The sequence below is a fragment of the Corvus kubaryi genome, unplaced genomic scaffold (assembly GCF_017639235.1).
Source record: "Corvus kubaryi isolate FWS band 111438036 unplaced genomic scaffold, C.kubaryi_AGA036_p1.0 37352, whole genome shotgun sequence".
NCBI lineage: Eukaryota > Metazoa > Chordata > Aves > Passeriformes > Corvidae > Corvus > Corvus kubaryi.
The window spans coordinates 3,787,797-3,809,696 of NW_024581114.1; the positions used below are offsets into that span (position 1 = coordinate 3,787,797).

At 44.4% G+C, this 21,900-nt stretch overlaps 1 long non-coding RNA gene across 1 annotated transcript; it reads right to left on the reverse strand.

The window, feature by feature from the left end:
- Window positions 1-20,023: 20,023 nt before the first annotated feature.
- On the reverse strand, window positions 20,024-21,856 carry LOC121666557. The gene is made up of 2 exons (XR_006016689.1): window positions 20,945-21,856; window positions 20,024-20,860 (listed from the first exon to the last, which is right to left on the reverse strand). It is a non-coding gene; the product is annotated as an uncharacterized LOC121666557 (long non-coding RNA).
- Between the last annotated feature and the right edge of the window lie 44 nt (window positions 21,857-21,900).

Consider the following 21,900-nt stretch of genomic DNA (forward strand, 5'->3'; position numbering starts at 1 on the left):
CCCCCCACTCCAGCGGGGACACCCCGCACGGAGGGGGTTCCAGCCGGGGGATACCCCGCACGGAGGGGGTTCCAGCCGGCTCCCCGGGCCCCCCACTCCAGCTGTAACACCCCGCACGGAGGGGGTTCCAGCCGGCTCCCTGGGCCCCCCCCACCCCGCAGGGCCAGAGCGCCACCTGCAGACCACGGGCGCTCCCCTGCGGGCCGGTCCTAACGAACAACAAGAACACGAAGGCTTCGCTTGCTCCCTCCATTTACTGCCACAGGACGATGGTCCTGAAAAGAGAACCGGTTGCAATATGAGCGATATCGGGTATCTTGTCAGGACACTGGAAAATAAATGGAAAGGGACAACCACGTTAGGCAGGACAGGAAATTCCTGCTGCTGTGTCACATGTGGCTATGCAGGGTCTGTGAGCAGGCAAATGTGGAAAACCTTCAATGCTTTTTGCTGCCAGCTTTTCCCCTGAGCACCTGACTGCCTCCTCTGACACCTCTCGGAGAGCTGTTGGGGCTCTTCTGGAATTTGCATATCCATCTGCAAGTCCAAGTCTGGTGCTCATCGAGGTGTGCATTCCCCAACAGCTTCCACCAAGCTGAAGTGCTGTATGCCAGTGAACCTCCAACAAGTGCCAACACTCCATTCCCTAACACACAGATCCAGGTGCTCCCTAATACTCTATATGCCTGAAGAAGGAATACACTGAAAAACTGGTGAAATCATGCGATGAACTGCATTTGCCATACACGGTTCCCTTCAGGTAAGACTTTGCTCCTGCTTTTTGACGCTTTGGAGAAGCTCAAAAGCAGCCTAGAAAAAAATCATTAAGACTCTGGATACACCTGCATAATTCTTGCAATAATCTTCCTGACCCTCCCTTGTTTCTTAAACAGAACTTTGCTATCACTTCCTCCCCGCATGAGCAAATGGAAGGTGGGCAATATTTGGTATCAGGATTACAAACGTATTTTGCAGATCAACACAACAGCCCGACAAGAGAGCTCTAGAACTGTTAGAGGTGAAAGTGGCTCTTGCCTATTGAGGAAAGGAATGACTGTCTTACCCTCCCACAGAAATGAATGAACAGACCTTCAAACTGTGGCAGACAGAACGGCAACATCTCCTCTGGGTTAGTTTTCTCCCATCAATTACATCTGTTTTATCTAGTCATAGGACTTCACAGCTTTGATTTGATCCTGAGGCAACAGGAGATGATGCTTTGAGAGATGTATGAGATGAAAAGTAGTTCCAATGAAACACAGTAAATTTCTTTAGAAAACAGTTCTAATGAATTTAGGTGAAATAGGGGATATAAGCAAAAACTCAGCCAGATACAGCGTTGCCTGGAGGAGTTCTGGCTGCTTGATTGGGGATTGTAAAGGTGAGCAGTCTGTGTGCCTCTCGGCAGACCTTTGCCCTCCCTCCACCATCAGGGTGTACAGATGACGTTAGCCAGGCCACGCTTTGATCCCCGGCCAACAGTGACTCCCAGCCCCTCATGATGATTTATAAAGCGTTGCAAGGGCACTGTGTGACACTGCCAGTGTCACCCAGTGACATGGCCACATCCTCTCCATTGGACACCAGACCTCCGCTCCTCTTTTCCCCTACTGGCCATTTCCTCACATCTGATAGCAATGCATTGAACAAAACTGGCAAGCCACCCTCAGGACCAGCAGAGTCAATCCCACACCAATGCCATTGGGATTTACTGCTCTCCTAAGATGTTAGCACTACTATTTTAGATTCCAACGCTATCCTTTTAATATCTCTTTCCATCACGGTCTCTGAGGACACTGGTGAGAGAGAATGGCCATGTAGCCTGGGCAGAGGGATCAGCATTAGGAAATCCCAAAGACCCAGCTCTGTCACTGGGACTCTGCCAGTGTCTCCATAATGACTTCAAACACCAGTGCCTCAGCTTCCCCATGTGTAAAATGAGGAGAATGATAATGACCTACCTCAAAGGGTGTGGTTTGCAGATGGGTTAGCGACCAGCACTACAGAAACACCCCCCACCAATAAACAACCCAACCTGGCACTGAAGACACAGAGGGCACCGCATCCTTCCCTCACTGATCCTGCTCGGGAAAAAACTGCTTGCCAGAGCTCTCCTGCCTGCGACTGCGCAAATGACCAGCCAGCTCCATCCTCATCGAACCATCCTGCGTCTATTTGATAAAGACGAATATTGCTTTTTAAATAAATATAAAAACTCCGTTTCCTCCTTGGCGAGTTCATTTTGAGTCATTTTATCTCTCTCCTCCCCCTATATTTTTCCCCAAATAATGTGATTAAGTGAGTCAGCGTTCTGCTTTCCCTGACAGCCTCTGGATTTAATTCAGTTTGAGGACTGCGACCTTTGACTCCTTTTTACTATACTAACCCAGCTAAGAGAACACTTAGCGATTTCTCCGCTTCCTACTGGGAGAGTATCTGGTGAAGGGTGAGGAGGGGGAGCAGGGGTGGAGGGGGGAGGAAGAGAAACAAACTTTCACATAAAATTATGGTATATGGATAATTGAGAAGTTTAAAAACATGAATCTAATTGTGCTGTCCCTTGAGAAGCAGATATTGAGCCATCCTATAAAAGGCTTGGAGTATCCCAATGGTGATTTATTGCTAAATCCTAGTATTTTTCAATACATTATAGTTTTTAAATTGTGTTTAAATTGAGTGTAGAAGAGCAGAGGCCATTAGGAGATGCAGAAATGATGATGATATTTAAATATTCATGCACGCAGTACCTTATTATTGAATCTGAACACTAACAAAATCAATATTAAGTGCGGTTTGACATGAATTTATTTATGAATTTCGACTTTCTAAGTACTGTATTTTTTCACTCAAAAATTGTGAGTATAATGTAGTAATGATATCAAAACAGAGTGTCAGAGAGCATTAGCTGAGGAGGTTATAAACCTCCATATTACAGGGCCCCATATTGCCCTCAAAAGTGCTTAGTGCACAAAACCAAAATGTTGTGGGGGGGTTTTTTTGTGTTTTTCTTTTTGGTTGGTTTTTTTTTTTTTTAACACATAAATACACACACACACACACACACTCGCTCAGAAATAGGAAGGAAATTCTCAGTCGGAAATTGCACTGCAGTGGCTTTGATTGCTCTCTGAGCCTGCTTCAGGGACCAGGCAAACTGGGATTTGAAGACTGACAAACCTGAATGGAGTGCTCTGGGCATGTGGTTTGGGAGGGCACTTCGGCACTTTGAGGGAAAGCTGGCAAAAAGAGAACAGCTCACAAGCACAGGGTGTAGCCAGGGTCCCAGCCAAATACATCAGTCTGCACCAAGAACCCACAACTCCTGTCCCACACAGCAGTGCTGGGTCAGTCTCATTGGGACCCCAGAAGGCAACACCAGTCAGTATTCTCATTAAAGGAGTCTGGTGATAAGTTGTGCTCCAATTGGCTAGCAGGTCTGGTAGAGAAAGATGCTTCACTAATGTATGCCAGCAAAGAAAATGGAAACAGCTTGGGAGTCCCTTTTCATAAGCAACATGGTAGATATCTCGAGCAGTTTTCACTCAAAATGGTGCAAATATGAGAAAACTGGCTAGAAATAACCCCCTTAGTTCTCTCAAAAAATTACTTCTATGCTTCTATACTTTAAATGTTCCTTTCTAAGGTGTATCTCAAGCAGGGCACTTGGTAATGAGGTTGGAACTTCCCCAGAAAAGAGATAGACAGCTTTTGAAAGCTTGGAACTTGATGCCACTCATTTAATGACGCCCATGATCATTTAATGGCAGCACTGCAGCAATCCCCCTGCTTCACAGACTCCTTGTCCTTTCAATTTCCACATTGCTACTCCATTACTGTTGCCACCTCTGGACATTTGGTAGGTTTTTTCATGGAGCTATCACTCCCTCCTGCTTAAATGAACAGAGATTTCAGCAGTGGAAGACAGAAGTCTTGTTGGTAATGGGGAGTGGAACAGGAATAATTCAGACTAAAACCTTGACATAAGGGGGCTCAAAGGAGGGGCTTGTGCAGATCTATCTACAGTTAAGTGATGTATATGAAAAGCTACTGCCCTTCCTCCCCTAACAATTAATTTTAAATGTGAGAAGAATTTTGAAGATTTATTTACCACTGACAGGAATCTGGACTGAATCCTCCACATGCCATATTGCACATCCTCCTTTGAGTCCAGCCTTGGTTCAAAATACCATAGAGCCCACAGGAGATCCTCATCTCGCTTCCTTTCTTTAATATAAAACATTCCTCTCCTGGCATCACACCCAATAGAAAGCAAGGGATATCCTTTCTGCTTTGGAGCCATATACCTACAAGTATCATACCACTTCGAGTAAGACAAAACAATTTTGGCAGGTCTCAGTCCAGTCCATTGTCAGAAGCCCACTAGGGGCAGCAACAGATACCATGGGAGCAGGATTTCCTAGTCCTTGCTCTCTGTAGAGACAGATATTGAAACAAAAACAGCGTGATCAAAGAGAAACAAAATTCAGTCTTGTCTGATTTTTGATTATGACCAGGAACCAATATACTTACTGAATCCAATGCAAAGCCATACTGCCTTCAGTAACACCACGGCCCGGATATTCAAAGGGTTAGTACTTAATAGGGCTCAAGCATTTCATTTGAAGCTGACTGTTGAAGAGCACAGCCCACCATACTTAGAGTTTTCTCAGGTCTTTATAATATCAGGTATTGGCAAACAGGAGCTAGGGATGCCAAGCAAACTGTACAGTATAGGAATGGTCTGCAGTCACAAGGGAAACATCTGCTAGGAAGTCTTCTTGGTAAGCCATTCAGCAAAGTGAACAGCGTTCTGCAAAGTACAAGCTGAAGACAATATATCCCTGGAAGTCCTTTTTGGATACAGAATTGCTGCTGAGATTAATCTTTCCTTCCTCCTTATTCTCAGGTTTGCCTCTCTCTTCTGTGCTCATGCTAGCATTTCCCAGTACAGCCTGCCGGGCTCTTAATGGATTGGCAACATTCTTCAGGGATTGGAATTGACAAAGAAACACATGTAACGCATCCCCTCTTGGAAGGGGTTTGATCATAGAGCGCTGACATTATGGCAGATCACACTGCCTACACAGAGGCCGCACATGACAGGGCGAGCAGCAGCTAAAACATCACTCATTAAAATTAATTCTTTTCTCATTTTCATCTTAAAGGGAATGCTCAGATTTTCTGGTCTCAGCTGAGTCTCTGATGGATAGAGGTCTGCATTAACAGAGCCCAGCATATCCCGTTTGACACGGTTTGTGCTCTGCAGAACGGATTAATTCAGTGACTTTTCCACGAGTAAGAAAGAGCCAAAGACCAGGGGACAGCATTGGAAAAGACTTTGCGGGTCACTCTGAAGTCCCTTTGACTGCATACATCCACGTTGTATCCGCATCTCTTTGTTAAACCTGAAGTGAAGCTGTAGGGTTCCAGGGAACACCCATCCCAAGGAAAGCTCACCATCTGAAAGGCTTGAGACATCCCTATTTGACAAGGAACCAAAACACCAAGAGCATCTGTGTGTCAGAAGATGAAGCCTTGATCAAAATCAGGGAATCACAGCACTGAAAACAGTAAAAATGCATGGAAAAGAATATTTTCTAGCATGTTTGCAACCCTGCAGAGTCAAAGGATGCTACATGGAGAAAAAGGGGGGGGAAACAGAATTTTGTAAGAGTAATGCACAGAACAAGTGATGTGCCAAAGGTATATAAACTTTGCAACAGTTTGGAATCAAGACTGGATAGCGTGTCTGCTAACGAACTGCCTTAATCATGAGCTCTTAGTTCTGAACTCAAAGGGTACCCTTGGTGAGAGATGCAGTATACAGGGCACTTGAGAACATTCAGCACCCAACCTTACTCTAAGTTTTTGGTCAAAACAGACACGTTTTCACCACACTATGGCCTCTCTCAGTGCTACCTCCTGTGGTTAAGGGCAGGACAGTTTAGATGCCTTGGGAGAAGACACCAGACTGAAGTGTCAGTGGTCTGATCCAGGTAGAGCAATTCCACATTTCTCATGAGATCTCCTTCTCAGAAATGCTCAACACCATCTTGGAAACTCTGCACACAAGAGATGTCTAATGCTGGCATTATTTCTAACACTAACAACTCGTTAAGTTTTTCCACTATGCATCTGTATCAATATTTTAACACAACTGTTACAAGGAAAATTGCTTTTTTTGTGTGTGTGACTGTGTCTCTTCCCTCTCCTCCTCTCTCATTAAATGAGCATGACAAATTTTAGCCTACTCCATAACTAAGTGAATATCTCAGAAATCTTAAATCCCCAAAGCATAGTGGTGGGTTCTGAAAGCTTTCCAGTGGTGTGGAGTATGAACAAACTCAATGGGCTTCGATTATTCCTTCCCCTTATTGTAACTGCAAGCAGACTGCAAAACAATGAGATCAACACAAATCTCAGTAGGAGATAAAGAACTCAATGCATAACTTACAACTGTGAGATTCAGCAGTACAACCACAACAGGACTAATTTCTCAGGTAAGGTTGCCTACATCAGTGTAACATCACCACCGAGTTGGATCTGATAATCTAACAGCTGGCTGAAGTTGGTTTTAGAGGCAAATAAGGAGCAGGGCAAGGGGGGGATCCATTACACTAAAATGGAAGTCAGACATCAGGATATGGATTGCACAATCTATAGATGGAAAAGGAATAAAAAGGTCCCATCCAGATCAGCTCCTTCTATGAGCAGACCAGCCATTTATGGGCATTTGGAGATATGACTAAAATGCATTAATGAAAGGTAATTACTTCAAAAGATCAGCATGGTCAAAATGGTCTACAGTGGTGGCAACAAGCAGAGTATTCTCAGAACCAAGGAGGGAAAATTATCAGGGAACTGATAAAAAAAGAACAACAACAAACCAACCAACCAACCAATCTGAAACAAACACCAAAAGCCCCCAAAACAAAACGAACAAACAAACCCAAGCACTAAAAAGAAGAAACTGGATGTCTTTTACATGGAATATGCACCAGCATTTTTAAGAGGTGGGTGGTGGAGAAAGTGCTATCACCAAGGAAAAAAATCCAAACCCTCTTTTCCAGTAAATCGATGTATTTCGCTCTAATTTTATTAGGAATATAAAAGGAGCCTTTAGAAAAGTGCTTAGAGAGCAGAAAGAAAAAAAGAGGAGATAGGGAAGGCTAGCAGTGGAAACATTAGTCTGTCTGTATTAGGAATCCCATACTCACATTTTATTGTTACTGTCAGGATGCAAAAGGCAGCGCTTAAAACAAAATAATACATAATGTATTACAGGGGCATAAACATCAGCAGTCATTTTTATTTTAAAAAGAGAATGCAAAAAAAAAAATGGAGATAGCTTGCAAGTGAGGGATCCAAGGTGCAGCATTCATATCTGTGTCCACTGAGATAATCAAAAAGGTATTAGAGCAGCTGATGGAACAGAGTACCACAAAGGGCTCCTCAGCAGTTTACCACTGTTCTCATTACAAGGTAGCTGTGGAAGCTCTTTCAAAGAAATCATGGGGTCAATTTTTAGGTTGGGTGGGAATTTACTCCAACTGTAAAGATGAGATGATATTCAGGGAAATAAACTCCATACTTTTGAATGAGTAGTAAAGAAAATGGGTTTTGTACATTCCTGCACATTTTAGGAGAGAGTGAGGAAAAATGCAGAAATAAGAGTCATTTATGCTTTCCAGCCAGGCCTTTTCAGTCATTACTTTTTTAGGGTGCTTGCTTTATCTGTGCTCACTTCTGCTTTTTTAGAGTTTGTTCTCTTGATCTCTGCACAGCACACTTAAACCTTGGAGTCTAAATCCAGCATCTTTTGTCATGGCCATAATATAAATAAACAAGCTTTATAGTACCTGCCTGTCACAGGAGTAAGCAATGCATGTGCCATCTCTCTTGTCTGATGGGACTGCTGGGGGTAAGGAGGGTCTCTACTCACAGGGTTTTATCTCAGAGTCAGATTCCAGCAGTCAGATTCCAACCCATATTCAATGGGTTGCTTCCGAACCTCACATTAGCTACACTCTATTTCTGCCCTGCTTTCCATCCCTGCAGCTTCATGGACAGGGCGCAGTCCTGCCCCTGCTTGGGCTCCTGCACCATGCAAACTGCACAGCTGGCCCCATCTGCCTTGTTCAGATTCTGGTTCCAACACTACCTGCTCAGCAGGAAGAGGGGGCCTCCTTTTCTCCTAAGAAGTTTCTACCACCGCACCTGCTTTTGAGAGCAGTCCTAAACTCAGGAATGCAAAGAACACCACGTGAGTAACCGTGGAAAGTGTAGACAAGCTGCAATTAAGCTGCACTGCAAGGGGGATGCTTGGGGGAATGAAGAGGATTTTAAATACAGAAAATATCTCCTTTAAATATTTCAGCTGACAGCTGGATCTAACACCCCCCAGAACAGCTGGATCCTCTTCTGTCAAAAAAACTCAGCTCTTGCTTCTCATTCCCTGTGATTCTCTGAAGGCCTCAGGGGGTACTTGATCCCACTGTTTCCCTATCTGGTTGTACTGCTTTTGTCACAACATATGCACACTAACATGGCACAGCCACAGTCTGATGATGGGATGATGTCAAGAAGATGTGACTGCTGTGGCCTGTAGAGTCATTTGGAGGACAGGGAAAGAGGATAGGGGAAGCAAATTGGCAGAGGGCTGGGACGAGGGGGCTAAGAAATGAGATAGACAGAAAATAAAGGACAATCGAGTTCAGAAATGGAAAAAGATTAAGGGAAAAAGAAAAAAGAAAAGGAAGTAAAATGCAGTGATCTAGCTTTTTAACTATCTGTCACAGTAAACCACAATATACACTCTTAGCAGAGCCTGTCCCATTTACTCCACAAAAGTAAGTGAGACGAATTATATTTACTAGAGACCAAGACCGGGTGCGTTAAAAAAAAAGAAAAATCAAACTTGCTCTATTTTCTTATTTAAAATAATCTGGAAAACAAGGGTCTGCTCCAGGAGCCAGGAATTATTGACAACCAAAGTTTAGAAACCCCCTAAGGAGATGATATGCATTAGAAATTGATGAATTAAGGAGTTCTACAGTTCTGGAGGATTTGCTCTTGAGAACTGGAGAGTAGTTAACATGTAAAGCTAGATTTCATCCGCAGCTATGTCACTTGCTTCACTTCTCAGCACCTGAGATTAGCTACAATGACTAATGGCTTCACCAAAATAAATATGGATATTGCTCTTAAAATTAGAACTCTGGAGATGATCAGCATTATCAGCATTAGTGGGACTCAGTGATATGTTTGTCTTTCATACAAGGACAGGTATAGGGAATCTGCTGATTTTAGGTAATCTTTAGAGCATACTAGTTCCTAAAATTAAAATAATTGTGTGCATGCTAGAATCCTCTGTTTGAGAGAAAACTGCAGGTGATAAATCAGAGCAAGGATACACTGATGGAACTAGCTGCTGGATAGGGCTGCTTTGTGAGAAGCTGCTTCAGATCAGGCCTGAATGGCATAGAGAGATGTTCAGAGAAGAGCTCACTGTGCATCATTTTGAGTAGCCCTTGCATTTGCCTTCCTCTCAATAAAAAATTATACTGTTTAGGGAAAAATATCAAAAATAAAGGAAATCCCACAAAACAAATTATGAATTGTACAGCTTGTGAAAATTCTGCCCACAGTACAGAAGATATTCTTCCCCTCCCTCCCCTCATGCCAGCTTGTCTCTGTGATATCTTTCCACTTCATAAATCTCTTCCTTGATTGAGAGGCAAATCTGGGAAACAGCCCCTTGGGGAAACAGTTCCTGAAAAGCCTGCATGCCAAGCCAGAGGCGTCTTCTCATTGAGGTACAAAGCAAGTAAATGCCTCAGACTCATTGCAACTGCACGAGAGTTCTTGGCACCATCTAGTGGAATCATGCTGGAGATGGAGAGGAGAGGTACTAGAAGAAAACTTGGCAAATCTGCTTGGGTGGTAGTGGCAGCTCAGCTAGAACAAGGACACAGAAGAAAATGCTTGCCATCTTCACATGCTCTTTGGACAGGGGACTCCTTCTTGTAGTAAATAAGCTAGAGGTGATGCTACATCATATAGGGAAAGCATTATGGAATCTCCCCGGAGGACATGATCTGCTGCTGTTAATGGCAGCTTTGCTACTTACAGATAGAGCCATACATGCCAAGGGTGCACACCCCCTCTACTGTCCTGCAGTGGGATGGCCAATGATGGCTTCCAGAGAGCAGGCCAAAATCGGAAATCCTCTGAAGAATCCTGAAATCCTGAGCTGCAAATGAAGTTGCACTAAAGGAATATAGAAGATGACATAAAGTAATATCAAGGCCATGGGTCGTTTGAAAATGGGTCTGACAGAGGGTGTAACTACCACTTTATGAGCAAAGGAAAGTAATTCATCAGAGTTGATTACTCATCCACTTCCCTCATCTCCTGTGCAAGAATAGTAAACAGTTGCCCAGGTTACACAAAACAATCAACATTTAGAACAAAACAATGCTTCTTGTTTTTCAAGTTTTCCTGGAGCCACCTCCCTTCCTGTCCAGGCTCATCACCTTTCATCATTCCTGAATATAGCCATCACCACCACACACATGGAACTGCATCGATATCAAGCCCCGGTACTGAACCTCCAAGAACGTTACCACCTGGAAAAGGCTACTGGCTCGTGATGTTCACAAACTGGGGCATGTGTGCTTTGGAAGACTGCAAGCATCACTCCTGCCTGCAGTCCTCAGAAATCAAGTGAAGGAATCAATGAACTATCCAGGAGTGATGTTCTCAAATCAACTCAGCTCTTCATCTTTCTAAGAGAAGCAAGCCAAGGACCACGTTGAAACCTTAACCACAAGGCACAGCCACTCTGTGGACACTAAAGATGTGAGGGCAGTTTCCCAAAAAGCGGGTATTAGCTTTGGCACCCTTGACCAATATTTACATTCCTCTTCACTGTTACAAAGCGGCCTTTCCATGCAGCTAAGAGCCAGATACACAGGGAAATGCAGGCACCTAGTTCCAATTTCACTGGGAGTACAACACCTCTGTACCTCTGAGCCTAGACTACAGTACTTCAGGATCCCTGGAAGGCATATGGGTGTGGGGGAGTTTGAATCCCATTTCTACCCTGTCTTGAAATTCGTGTTATTGTTCATTCCATATAAAGTAGTTTTGAAAAGCTCCCAAACCAAAACTCCCCACTTGCTCAACAGGGTAATTATTTACATCCCCTTTGCCAGGGTGCAAATGATACCTTGTGGTGCAAGGAAGCAATAGGATTCAGACCTTGTGACAGTCAAATGAGAAATCACTGACATGGCATGGATCAGGCAATGTGTGTACAATTTTGTTACCTGCAACGTTCAGCACTGGAAACATGCAGCACAGTGCAACAGCATCCACTCCACAGTTTTGTCTCCTTTAAGGACATGGACACATGCAGTTTTAAAGTGCTTTAAGCAGCTAATTAGGGTGTCTTCCCCTCCTTCATCCCACAAGATAATTGCATTATAAAAATGAATATGTAACTAAGCAGAAACCACAGGAACGGTGATGGCAGAAAAGGAGATGGAACCAGCAGCATCCTCACTCCGCAATCACAGGTGGAAGCCCTCACATTAGAGAGACTCATGCTCCAGTGCGGTTTCTGTAGCTGTGGGGAGGAAAACCTCAAAAAAGCCCCACATCATTTAGAGTCACAAGAGTCAGCGAATGGTTTAGTGCTTAAACAATCAATGTCAGGAAGAGAGAAGATCCGTGAGAGTGTGTCTGCCTCTTGCTCTCCCTGCATACATCTCCCCAGAATGTCTACAGTCATCACGGTAATTTAAAAAGGAATTAAAAAAATACAGACTTGGCTTGGCCTAGCTGGGGCTATCACTGTAATTGTGGAAGGAAGTGAGAACATACCAGTAGGGCCCCAGGGAGAAAAGAGCAAAGTGAGGGGAATGGAGACTGTATTTGTGGGACCCTGTGAAACTGAAGAAGTGTCAGAGAGCAGCGCAGTGATGCCTGAGGGTGGAGCAGAGCGAAGGCAGTTAGAGCCTCCTGAAACAGCAAACAGCGCAGGATCTGAGCTTGGAGCACAGCCACACAGCTAGCACTGTTCCCGGGGTTCCCTCAGCACCTAATACCATGGATGACCAGGAAACTGGGCACATTCTCTATACATTAAAAAAAAGAGCGGCATCATTGTAAATAGCTGCAGGGATGATAAATATCTTTATTTTTTCAGGGAAGAAAGAGGGGGACTCTTCCTACTGCCAGTTCTTCTCTGCCCCCTACGGAGCACAGGCAGCCTCTATTCTGCCAGTCCATTCTTCCACATCCAGTGCATTATTATGAACCCTCTAGCACACACAGCTAATTAGAGAAAATATCCTTTCTAGCAATTTAAATGATTTTGGCATTTTCAGGAGGGCACATGTAATATTCAAATTACTTCCACTCTGCGCTGCCTTGTCTTGCCTGGCTCATCTTCCCAGGTGAATTTGTAGTCTCTGAAATGCTCTAATTTCCCACACAAGCCATGTCAAATATAATTTTGGTGCAAAGTTGGTAATTATACGTAACATCAGTCTGATGTTAAAAACACTGAAAAATTTAGCAAGAAGAGACGAATGGAGAGACATAAGTCTGAGACCAAGGAACGAAAGGCGTGCGGCCCCCTTAGTATTTGCGCTCATTAATTAATAATAGCATGTTTTCAGGAACTGAAAGGATGTGTTTCCCGAACTGACTGGAATTCACTTATGTCCCAATTACACTGTCTCAGTGAAGAACTTTGGTCAGGCCTTGCTGAAGAGCTGCAGCTAAACCAAAAGCAAAATCCAGACTCCCCACTCAGTCCATCCCAGCTTCAAGGGTAAAGAGCAGAAATCTCATGCCAGGGCTCAAACCCAGGGACCAGATTGTTTCTTCCTCTGCCACCCCTGCTGCAAACCCCTCTGGAAGGAGTCAAGTAGATATGCATCAGTGAGTCACCAAATGTATGGATATATATTAGAAGAAGGGTAATTCTAACTGTTGGCCCCAAAGTATTGGGCAAACATTTTAACAGACTTGTTCGTTGGCTCCAAATAGAAGAATTAACATGAAGAGTGAATTATCTGACCCCATCATCAACTCCTTCCCAAGGATACCAGGTCTGCCTGTTTCAAGGAGCACCCCAATCCAGCCTGCTTTTTGACACCATTATCCCAGCACAGTGTCTGCCTCTAAAAAAACAGTTGAGAACTTCTGAGTTAACCTGTTCCATGCTAACATCCATGCCTGCAATAACTGCTGGGAACCACAGAGCCTTTTGCTCTGACATTGTTGCTCCACGTAATCTACTCATGGAAAGGAGTACCCAAGCATCTCATCAACACTGAATAGCAGTTTCTGGATCATGTGAGAATTTGGATCCCAGCTGGTGAGGAAGACTTGCTTCATTTTGTTCCTGAAGGCTATTATGCCAACAATCAAGAACCATATTAAAAGGCCCGATCATATAAGCAAAATCAGCACACCCAAACAAGGGTTAAGTAAGGATTACACCCCAAAGGATTATGTAAGAGCCACTGAATAAAAAATATTATTTCACAGGAATGAGATGAGATGGGAACCGATGAAGTCTCAAATAAACTTGAAGCTCCTGGACATAAGTGAACCCCACTTTCATCCTATATTAGCCACGGTATGCTTGTACAAAGGGATTTGAGACCTAGTCTTGAATTTAAGCCTTTGTGTTTCATGTCTCACACCTCTCTCTGTCTTTCTTCAACCCCACATTAGAGGAAGAAACCCCTTGTTTTGGAGAATGAAGACTTGCTGCCTTTTCAGCTGACTCCATCTACTCTCTTAAAATCAGTTCCTACTTCTCTTGCCCTTTTTCAGTGTCTTGGGTTTGTGCCGCTCATTTAAGAGTGGCTAGCTGTGCAGAAGCAGAAAATCCATCGTGCTCAGACCACATGGGCCAGAGAAAGCCAGAAACTTTCACCACAGCTTTATTAAGTCCTTAAGACCCTCAGATAAAAGCAACTTTCTAAATGTAAAGAAAGGTTGTGCACAGCTTTTCCTTATCAGTCTGAAATGATAATGTGCAAGAGCAGAATAGGAAAAATGACACTTGACCTCCAATTTCCTGAATGCTAACTAGTTTTCCTTGCCTTTTTGAATCAGGTCTCCAATGTAAGGCCAGGATGTGGCAAGGTAGCTGGACAAATAAAGAGTTCCTTTGCTGCCATGGCAATGATGCAAACAGAGCAGAGTACATGTCAAAGGAAGTTGCCATAAATCAATAATGGTCAATTCTGTTTAGTTTCCAAGCAAAGGTTACACAAACTGGCTGGAAAGTGCTTCACAGAGAAGCCAATTACCATTTTCTTCAGGAAAATGCACTGATTTGCAGATTATTTAGTCTTCTCTCAACTCTCCTCAGGTCTGAAAGACTCTAATTTTGAAAACATCCCCTACTTTCAGGGTAGCTTGAACTCTGCCAGGGTCTTAGAAACATAATGGGTAAGACCACATCCCAGTGTTCAGATTTTTTTTTTCATTTGTCACTTAACAAGGAGTGAAATAAATCCCACTTGGAGAAACATGCTTACCTTCAGGGGTAAATCTTATCAAGGATTCTGCAGGGTGGGCTAAGAAAGTGGAATACACATTTGCACAGATCACCCTCTTCTGTCCCACTGAACCTTTCCACAAGGAAACAGTCTTTACAAGTCTACAGCGCTTCCCACTGTCTCACTGATGGACCAGGACAGTATTCTCTGGTGCAGATAGGAATTTCTGTGACTGTTATGCCTATAAACTCATTCCTTTTGGGACTCAAACAAACTGGGCAATTTGGCCTTCACAGTGGAGAATGAAACTTCTGTGCTAAATGTCATTCAAACACCATCAGAAGCAAAATGAAATCCAGGGGTTTTTTTGACAGCTGTTTTGGTTTTGTGAGCTACTATCACTACATTTCTTGGGAAAGAGGAAGGAGGAGGTTCTGCTCCATCATTTGAGAAGCTACACTCTCAGACTATTTTATAAGGTACCCAGTTGGCACCACTCACCATGCGTGGTTCCGTTACTGCATAGGGCGGCCAGCGAGCAAAGCTCCACTGCCTTGGAGTGAAAAATAAACCTTGCTGAGTCCTGTCAACACTGCATCTCATCTGGGCTAATGTAAACCAGAACCTCACCCTCCCTGGGAGGGGTCAGATAGAGTTATAAAGCATGAGAGTGTTGACAAGGTCTCCAGCAACATGCTCCTGTTGTATCATTAGGTCCATATTCCCCGCATCTCACTCTTCCTGGATGATGCCTGGGTTCATTCTGATGCCAGAGACATTCTGCAGGCAGACACAGGCTTCTTTCCAGTTCACCCAACTCCAGTCTGCCTAACTCCTGCCCTTAAATTTCATATTTATACCTATGCTAGGAGAGTGCAAAACTCTACCCACTCAAAACAATGGAGCATTTATCCTTCAGTTGCCTGATGTTCAGAGGGCACAGAGCAAGAAAGGATTTGGCTTCTCCCTGCTCTTAACTGATAAGCCCCTCTTGGCTTGCCAGCCCTTCCAGCTGGTGGGGCAGATATAACAGGACAGAATTATTTTCTAGGCTAAGCAGAAACCTCCTGTCTCAAAGTCTGCAAAAGTCAGCAGATAAATAGTGACGGATTTCAGTGGACACTGACTAGGTGCAGGCTTCCTAAAAATGGTTAACAGCTTCACCCGCAGAAATACTCATGATTAACAGACAAAATATGACAGTAGTATTTGCATAAGGGCAGGCAGCACCCTAAGGAGCAAGAGTTTGTGCTGGTATGGGACCAAGAAGGTCTCCATGACTTCACGGTTCCTTGTGAAAAATCTAATGCAGCCTCTTTCTCACCCAGAGTAATCCACTAACTAATTGTTCCATATAAGGCAGCAGTAGAGAAGCAAACAGGCCGGACAAGGGATTTTTGCCTTCTTGTTACAAATGTCCTGTGGCCTGGCACAAAACAAAGGACACACTGATCACGGTCCTCAAGGCCTCTGAAAGAATTTAATGCTAACTGAAGTTAATTTTGGACTCCTTATTTAGACAAAGAGGATGAAGGAAGAGACAGAGTGAGAGCGCCAGGGGAACAACTGATTTCCCGTCATTTCATTTCATTATTACCAGAATCAAATAAGCAAAAAACTCACGCATCAGGCTTTTATAATCATGAAGGCTGAAAATGAATGAATACATTGGATTACTTTGTACTGACCTGACTTCAGAGCCTTTACAGTGATGGAATTTCAGACTTTTTGGAGACTACTGATGTCAGAATTTGCCTTTAACTCATGCAAGTAAGAAAAATAACCTCACCTAATCATAGGAATCTACATCTAGGTCTTTAATCAAAATGTGCACCCAGTTCAAAGCTACAATCATTGCTGTCTCCTGAGGTTTGAAAATGGATTACCATTAAGCAACGGGGCAGAATTAGATACAGAAGAGCCAAGGTAAGATCCAGTTGCAGAGAGTGGTGGTTTCGATGCTTGGGCTTAAAATGGACTTCACAGCATGTGTCACCATTGTATGGTGATGCTTTAATTTTCCTGTTTCCCCATCCAAACAGGCTCAAATTATTTTATGAAGTCTGCTGAATGGAAATAGAGGGTACCTTTGGTCAGCAGTGCTTCATCACAACAGACTGTAGCCTACAGATGTGGTTAACCCAATAGTGTGGCTGTGAAAGTCTCAGACCAAAGTGTTGCTGCTGAAGCAGGTGATGAGTCAGCTAAAATTTAGGATACACTCATGGTTTTGGGTATGTAGCAAGAGAATGGTCTCCTCTAACTTTTTGTGCTAAAACCTAGCCAGCCTATTACCAGCATGATATAATCCAGCAGCATCTAATTGGCTGCTGCCACCATCAGCCTACCCCCACCTTCAGCACTGGCGGGTATGTCAAAGCAAAAACATCTCAGCATTTCTGATCTCCCCGAGGTCACATCTGGTTTGAGTAAGGCTTCTCATTTGGTTCCAATCCACTGATTTCCTGCTACTGTCCATGAAAAAGAGTGCGACTCTGTGGCTTCCCCTGGGTGTAATGGTCTAATCTGTATCTTGTTGTGCACTGTAGAGGGGAGGGGGAATCAGTGCTACTTGGGAGCAGATTCCTCTTCCCCTGTGACTGTGTCCTGCTCTTCTGCAAAGCACCTTCATTCTTGCCAGTAATGGCAGGCCCAGATGTCCTGGTGCCCTCCCTGTATCATCCATATTCCTCCAGCCTCTTAATTGAATCCTTTCCTCCCTAGGACAGGCTTTCCTCATTACAATGAGCTGGATCCAATTCTATTCCCCCCCCTCCATCTCACGGTCTCTCATTGTGAAACACAGGGCAGGCCCCACAGAGCTTCTGTGGGTGGATGACCACCCCAGTGAACTGTTCTTGCAGCTACTGGAAGGCTGCTCATGTTAACAGAACAGGAAAGCCCCAGACAGGTACAAGGTGGTAAAGGCGTCTGCTCTGCCAAGGTTCTGGCAACATCAAGATGCAATTTAGTTCCAAGAAATAATATCGAGTCCTTTTAATCTATGGCTTTCAAAGCCATTTATCTAAACGATCAGTGTTTTGCAGCTGGTGAAGCAGCCTAAGAGTATGCACAAGAGCAGTGGCAGAGCCCAGGAGTTGAATGGGTCTCTTGCATCCTCATTCCATAGGATCCTCTCTGTAGGAGGGCAGTACCCATGACTGATGTTTCACTCATGCTCTGAACAAGGCAGGGCACCGTACACAGAACAAATTCTCTTTTTTCACTCTCACTCATCCACTGAAAATCTCAATATTGAGGAAAAGACTTCAGTCCTTTTCCTGACCTTATTTATCCTTCTTCTTAATCTGAGCTACATTACCCTATGCTGCACCATACAGCACATAGCAATCGGTGTTTTCTTTGCAGGCCCCATTCTGGAGCAATGTCCCAGTGTTACCATACTTAAGATCACCCTGTAATACATTAAGTTGCATTCGTTCAGACACATCATCACACTACACCTTGGGTTTGACACTTAAACTGGTTTGTTCAAAGTTAGTTAACTTATTATAAGAATAAGTTAGGACACCTTAGGGTGTGCAGGAGCAGCCAGGATTGTGCTGAGGCAAGTAAACTCAGGTAAACTGAGGTACAAATCCATTAGGTGCATGGACTTCAAGGCAAGTTCTCGTAAGTGCTGGGAGGAGACCCAGCACACCAGATTCCCCTAAGTGCCACCACTTTAACTACTAACCCACACTCTTCTACTTCACTAAGTACATCTGGATTCCATCAGAGCCTGAATATTATTTTTTTAAATAACCAGATCTTTGGAAAACAAAATCCCTCAAAGAACAAAACCTCTGATCTAGAGGCTTTTCAGCATCTTAGGGAATGAGAGATGCTATTATTGTTACTAGAAAGGCAAAAGTACAAGGAATGATCTGTAGGGCACAAGTATGTTTGTTATGAAATGATTTGGATCCACAGAGAAATTCCATATGTGGCTTCCCCTCTGGTGACTAGAGGTTCCCACCTTGGCAGCGATCCTGGAGTCCCATGCCTACAGGCTCAGCAGCATGGAAAGGGAGGGTGGACGCTGGAGGAGTAATGGGATCATCAGGCGCTGAGGCTGCTGCTTGGCACGCCGACAATGTTTGTTTGCACCTCTTTGAAGATGAGAGATGAAAGTGGCGCCCACATGGGCTGCCTTTGATTAGCTTCTTATTTTTAACATTGCAGCTGCGATTATTTTTCTTTTTCTTGAAGCATTTCTTCCCCAGCACCACATACTCTGAGGTTCCCTTCTCCAGGGAGGTTCAACTTCAAGGAAACGTAACAAAGAGAAGTGTGAATGTAAAGGAGACTGGACAACTCAGGGCCAGTAGGGAATTATGCCATTTTATTTTTAATTTTACTTCCATTTTCCCCCCAATCCCCCATCCTCAGTGGGTCTCAGAAAGAAAATACTTGTTTACTTCTTTTTAATAGGGAAAATAAATGAGTCCTGGGATTGTACAGAGCTGTCATGAAGAGGGAAATGTCTAATGGTTCAATTCCCAGCTCTGTCACCGAACCACTCTGGGACTTGGGGAAAAGTCAGTTCGCCCATCTGTAAAATGGGATTTATAATGCGTTGCTTCTCAGGGGTATTGAAGGAGTATGAGTAGCATTGATGGAATGCTTCATGCACCTTGGACAGAAGGGGCAAGAGCCCTGTGAAGTGCTGTCCTTAATAGATACTTAGAGGAGTTTCCTTCACTGTGGTACTTATCTGACCACAGCAGCTGAGTGCCTCACAGCTACTGATGGATTTTTTTTGTTACCTCTCTGCATCATAAGATTGCTGCAGAGGAAAGCAAGGCAAATGGCATGGAAGGGACCCAGTCACACAGAGAATATGTCACAAAGTCAGGACTAATCCTTTGTTTCCTAAATTTCTGCCACAGCCATTTGATTTTCATCCTAGTTGCATGGATTTTGTGATCTGAAGGCATGAGAGAAAGCCACCCTCCCTTCCTTCTACACCAGCCAGTCACACTGTGGCTGTCTTCCTGCTGGATGAGGAGCAAGTGGTCTGGAAAGGGAGTCACTGTTGTGCATTACTCTATTTCCTATCATAACATTTTGGGGTTTGTTTCCTTCACCTGCTAGAGCAGTTTTCATCCAAGAATTAAATGTTAATCCAGTTATCCACAGTAAACTTTCTAGCTTTAACAGGACGATGGTAGAAAAACATCTAGATTTGCTGTTCCTTATTTTCAGGACTAATTTCTAGAGGTAGTAAAGAGCCATATATACAGGTGAAATCAGAGAAAACTGCTGGTAATTGATACTTCCTAAGTAATAGCTTCACAGTGTGCTGCTGGTTGTATCAGCTTAAGTCTAACTTCAGTCAGAGGGCCTTCAAAATACGAGGCAGAGCCTGATAGCAACAATATCAATTAACAAGATGCAAAAATCTTGAGTGGAGATAAGAGGAACAGCCAAGCATAAATAACAATCAAGCTCTCGATACTCACACACTTCAAAAGAAAAAACACAACTATGCATGTTTATATTTATTTATTTGTGCTATCTATCAAGACATTTACCAGCCAAAGAGAAATGGGGGCACATAAGTTGAGTAAAAACTTGTAAGATGCTTATGCAAATCCAGCCAACTCTGAGAGCAAAATCTGGTTTTACCAGATGTAATACCTGCTAAACCCTCTAAAAGACACTTCAGCCTTACTTTGGTCAGTCCAAAAAGCTTAAACTAATCCACGTATAATATGTAACTTAACCAGGTTTCCTTGTCTATATGGCATTTCTCCTGCTCCCAAGAAAAGAGGCAGACATGATCCCCGTCAACCCAGCTCCCCGTGAAGGAATAAGCCAGTCTTGTAGGCTCTTCTCCGGGATATTAGGAAGAGGTATACTGTACAGGACAGCTTATAAAGTATACTTGCTTCAGATTCACTCCAGAGAAACAACATATTCCAGTCCTACTCCATCCAGTCACCCAGACTCCAGGACATTAAATTAACCTGCCAAGTTTACTGCAGGCCACCTGACCATACCATTTAGCCCACAGTAAAGACAAAATCTATACTTAGCTACAGTGAGGAAAGCTGGCAACTCTGTGGAGAACCTAGTTATGTCAGTCAAGGAGATCAATGGAGAGCCCAGGCCTGGAGGCCAGTGACCTTGGATTAACACAAAACTTAAAGGAAAAAAATTAACAGTCTTAATTCAATAGTTGTCATTCCAGAGAATTCAAAAGCCAGCCCTGCAGCTTACTGACCAAGGAAAAGTGCTTAATTTTGGAAATAGAGCAAGTACTCACCCATTGCTGGTACAGGAACAGAAGCAGAGAGCTGCTTTCCCAGGACTCCCAGGATGGCTCCCTATGCCACACAGACAGGTTCTTGGTGGCACCAGGTGTAGTGTGACACGTTGTAGTGGTTTTTCTGGAAGAAGTTACTACTCACCATAGAGAGCTTTCCATGGGCTGTCTCCAGAAGGTGCTCCCTCAGGGATCTCCCGCCCAGATAACGGTGAGGAGGTGGCAGGGGGGCTGAGGCACCTGCTGAGGGGTCTGGAGGCCACACACACTGCTAAGATAAATTTTCAGGCCTCAGATTCCTCAGTTCTGCCTCAGAGCATCCTTTTCTGCCTAAGCCTTTTCTCAACTTCCTCAATTGCCCCGGCTCATCCTTAACCCCCTCAGGTCAGCCTCAACTGCCGCAGGTCAGCCTCAACCACCCCAGCCCAGTCTCAACTGCCCGAGCCCAGAGCAGCAACAGCCCCTGAGGGGCTCCAACCGTCACAAAATGGCGGCCACGGAGAGGGCGCCCAGTACTCAGCTTACCGAGGAACCAGCACAGCTCCATGTAGGTAACACAGCCGCACAGTGCTGCACAGACCGTGAGGAAAGGCAGCCATGGCAGGAGACTGACACCTGCTCCTCCTGAGGTGTGGGAGTGTGTCTTGTTCGGTTCAGTCCGGGTCTCCCCTTTGGGTTTCGTGTTCCTGTACCATCCCAGTTTATACCCTCCTGGTTTCGCGTTCACAACCCTGCTTTCTCTATTTGTCTCCTCCCAGACCCCTGCCAATCGCTCCGGCACCCCTCCCAAGCTTCTAGAAAGTTCTGGCAGGGGCGTCGAGTGATTGGTCTTGGGGGGAGGATCCCTCCCTTCCTTTCCCGAGATAGGTTCCCTTGTGTGTCCCTCATCCCGCAGACCCGTCCTTCTCCTTCCCTGATTCGATGCCGTTGTCATCCCTCCCCTGTCGCCACCCCCCCATAAAACCCCTGGCAGGCGCGCTCAGGGTTGCTCATTGCTGGACCCCCCGGGGGGCGAGGTTCCCTGTTCGGAGACACAATAAACCTTCCGGATTTCATCCACAATTGAGCCTGCTTCCTTCTTCCACCACCTGCCTCTATTGC